Here is a 4681-nt window from a genome sequence, read left to right on the forward strand (position 1 = left end):
GATCTTGCTAAATGATTTGGGTGCGCTAAAAGCTTCGATACATATTTCGTCTTCCGTTGTTCTATTTCGGTTCGTACTTCTGGTATTCTCAAGTCGCGGTGAATGTTCTCATTTCGCATATACCAAGGTGCTCCGGTGATTGTTCGAAGGATTTTAGATTGCGCACGACGAAGGATTTCGATGTTGCTGCTGCTCGCGTTTCCCCATAACTCACATCCATAGGTCCATATCGGTTTTAAAACTGTATTGTAAATAAGCACTTTATACTCCAGACTCAGGGGTGAGCGAGAGTTAATAAGCCAGTGGAGAGAATTAGCCTTCAGCTTGAGATGAGTCCTTTTAGCCACTATGTGGTTTCGCCAAGTAAGTCGCCTGTCCAGGTGGACCCCTAGGTAAGTGACATGATTGCTTTGTGGTATTTGTACGTTGTTTAAAGTCAAGGGCGGACAGTTACTCTTATTCAGTGTAAATGTAACTTGCTTACATTTTTGCTCGTTAACCTTTATTCGCCAGTTTGCGAGCCAATTGGCAACAGCTTCCATATGATTGCCTAGGAGCACAGTTGCTTGTAGAGGACACTTGGAGCGACTGATTATGGCAGTGTCATCGGCAAAAGTGGACATTATCAGGCGGTCGTTTGTAGGAATATCCGCGGTGTATAAGACATACAACATCGGGCCAAGGACACTGCCTTGTGGCACTCCAGCTTCGATTGCATGGGCTTCAGAAATGGTGGTGTTACATCGAACTGCAAACTTTCGATTATAAAGGTATGACTTAAGCAGTTTGTGTGTGCTTTGTGGGAGTAGCATTTGTATTTTATACATAAGACCATCTAGCCAGACGCGGTCAAATGCCTGGGCGACGTCAAGAAATATTGCAGCGCAATATTCCCTCTTTTCAAACGCTGTTCGGATTTCGGTTGTTATGCGATTTACCTGCTCGATTGTTCCATGTTTTTCCCTGAAGCCAAATTGGTGAAGTGGTATTATATTGCGGGCTTGCAGATGTGGGGAGATGCGCAGCATAAGAAGTTTTTCGAATAATTTCGACATACACGGTAGCAGGCTGATGGGCCTATATGAAGATGGCTGCGTTTTGTCCTTTCCGGGCTTTGGTATCATCACAATAGTCGACTTTTTCCATTGGTGAGGGAAATGACAATGTTTAGTGATTGCGTTAAATAGCATACAGATGCAAAGCAGGTGGCAACCCTTTAATGTTCTATTTTAGATATAAAGCTTCTCCTCGCCGATACGAACACGTAGGTCTCAATTTTTCTACAATGGGTCCTCGATAACATGGAGTCTATCGATGTCGAACTTTAAGCACCTTTTTTCGTTTTTTGGTGGAATAATTGGACATCCTCCCCCTCTATTTACTTGATTTTAAACATTTACAGTTTTAAATATCGTAATACGTCGTTTCTAAGCATTTTGAGTTAAAATTTCCATAAAAATAATTTTGGCCGCCTAATTCGGTCAAATACCCCTATGTGCGTCGTTCGGAGGCGGCGTAAAACCGTAGGTCCCTCCCCTTTGTTTGACAACATCAATGCGAATGCCACAAATCGGAGGAGAAGCTCGGCCAAATACTAGCGTATGTGTAAGCTAAGGTGACCAGAATTTTTTAACATTCCAGGAGGACAAATTCTCCATATTGAAAACACAAATAAAAATATTATAAATATTTATATATTTAGTTTAACACATAAATAACGAATAAATTAACAATTCAACGTTTCTCTAAACACAAGTCAAACAAGTCTATAGTACAATGCATTGCATAATTTTAATACTGCCACATACTAACAAGTTTTGACTTTTTACTTTTAACTGACTTCAAAAAGAAGAAGGTTATCAATTCGTCGGAATGTATATTTTATTTATGTATGTTACCTTATAACACTCGATCACGTCCACCGATTTCGATAATTATCTATTTTCTATCGGAAAGGTGGTGTCTCACAGGTAGACCCATACTAATTTGGTTTAGATCGGTTGTGTATTTTGCTTAAAGATTACTTGTTAGATTATTTAATTGTAACTGTATTAGTTACTTGCAAAAGAAATTGCTTTCGATTATAATTTTGTATGAACGCTATACCTCGTTCAGCAATACCATTATCATCTCTAAGACCACCAACTTCAGGGTAATTTTTTAGAGAATTGAGTGCCCTACAAGGATATGCTTTGAAAAAACTTGTATCCCTTTTTATCACTTTTTTAATGGTTCAAAAGTTATACCAAATTAAATGAAAAAAAATTGCATGTTATTTACGTTGAAAATATCAAATGCTCACCTACACCTTTTAAAGCGCAAACAGTCAACGACGTAGCGTAGACGTAGGTTGACGCAGACGCGATCTACCTTATGGGATTTGCATGTTAACGAAAACTCACCACCACATGTGGTGACGTTGCCGTTGCTTCTCTCTATTTCTATCAACAGTATATATGATATGCCTCTACGTACGTCAACGTACGCTTACGGTACGTCGTTGACTATTTCCGCTTTAAACATTTAAATACAAATTTTTCCAAATGGGAGAATTTCCTTCTCAGTAAATAGGTCATTTTAAGGCCATAAATTCGCCAGATTAGTTATTTTGGATCGCCCTAATATATAATAATAATAAATAATAAAAGATTGGCGCTTACACATATGTTAGTGTTTGGCCGAGCTTCTCATCCGATTTGTGGCGTGCGCCTTGATGTAGGGATAAAGCGATACCTGCACTTGGAAGTAGCATCGAAAGAAAGTATCGATACCTAGTAAGTATCGGGCTAAAAGTATCGATACCTACTTATATCGATATTTGTAGCTATATAAGAATGGTTTTTATAAAAGAACTCTATCACATAGATATCGTCGCTGCGCCAACAAAAACATTTATGGGTAAGGCTTCCTCAAGTGGGCACCGAATTTACCAACATTAATGTTTTTCAATGATATTCAGGCAGCGCCGAGTTTTGTAGTCGAACAATATACTGTGCACTGAGAAAAAGGATTAGTTTCGACAACTAAAGATATTTAGTTCCCGAATTTTGACAATATTTGGGAACTGTTACCAAGGATTGGGAACTATTACACTGAGAAAAGAGTTTAGTTACGTCAACTAAATATGTTTTCTTCAACACATGATTTAGTTATAATTACATTATTTGGTTATAGTTACCAAATGATGTGTTGAGAGAAATTTATTTAGCTGACTTTTTTCTGTGTGTACCATGGGTTGGTAATTATAACTAAATACATATATTAAAGCTTCTAATATTCATCTAGGTTGTAACAAATCGTTAATTTAGTTGAAGGGTTTGGTAAATACTTATAAATAATTTCTTGAAGCATATTTCTACAAATTCCAATCAACTTAACGTATGGTGCATGAAAGAATGTCATTAAGCTCTGCTAATACAGATAAGCTTTCTTTCAACACATGGTTTAGTCATAGTTACCAAATCTTAGTTGAGGCAACCGCGATTTGGTTTGAGAGTGGAACATATTCATGCTTGTGAGCCACCCCTAAAGAATGCTGAGCGCTCTCTGAGCACATGTGTGTTTCACATACGAAGAGCGCCAGCTGAGAAATGCACACAGTCCCACTTATTGAATCGTTTGAATGTGCTAGTATGCCGACCATTGCATTGTGCGTGGAAATCATTGCTCCGCTACCGCTGTTCGTATATGGGTGAAACACACGATTGAGATAGTGAAAACAAAGGGAATGCGTGCGATATAAGTTTTTTTTTCGTTTCCTACGGACGCAAACCTGGCGAAAAAGTGGAAACAGTTCTGCCGGCGAGGAGATGCATTAAACACCAAATCGAGCTTTGTGCTTTGTGTGTGAGCCATGAGCTTCTACATGGAACCATGTTGACCTTTCTGTCTCTAGAAATTGCACCAAGATGACGTCGCGCAAAAATTACGCTCAAAAATCCTCTCTCAGTGGCGCAATCTTGTATTCTATCATTCTTGGGTGACACACGCATGTGGTCCCACAGCGCTCAGTAAGCTATGGCATGTCGATCGCTGCGCTAGGTAGAGAAAGATAAGTGTGTGCTATGCCATGCACAGAATTGTTTGCCTCAGTTTCAGTTTTTCTATCACCGCGAGTTGTTTCGGTGTGCGCATCTCAGTATATCCAGTAAACAAACTTAGCAACTTTTTTCCACCAAATTTGGTCCCCATAAAGGACTAGTGTTGCAAGCAACGCTTTTTCGTCAAAAAGGGTGTTGTGCAGCAATTTTATGTGGTGAAAATTGTTTTAGCACTGGAAAAATGGATAGAAAAATATTGCAGTGCGATTGAACATCTCAGCTTTAGCTGAAATATAAATGTATTAAGAATAATTATTTTTCTTATAAATACTTTTTTTTATTTTACTGTGTTGAGGTCGTTGAACAAATATTTATTATTCAGTATTTAAGTTAATTGTAAAATATATTGAATGCACAAATTAAGTTATGGGAGCGATTTATTCATAGAGTTGGAAATAAGGATGATGATATGCTTTAAATAAATTGTGAGTCTGCGAAAATATCTTTTCAGCATATGAATATACTTCTTAACATTTTCCCGAAATTTTACATACATGCTCAAAATTATGCCAGTCACATTCAAATATCGTCGCTTGGATGTAAAATTTCCGTAAGCGTTATTTTGACAGTTTTTAGTTAAA

Source organism: Rhagoletis zephyria, unplaced genomic scaffold (assembly GCF_001687245.7).
Source record: "Rhagoletis zephyria isolate East Lansing unplaced genomic scaffold, Rhagoletis_zephyria_1.1 Rzeph_scaffold_01260, whole genome shotgun sequence".
Taxonomy (NCBI): Eukaryota; Metazoa; Arthropoda; class Insecta; order Diptera; family Tephritidae; genus Rhagoletis; species Rhagoletis zephyria.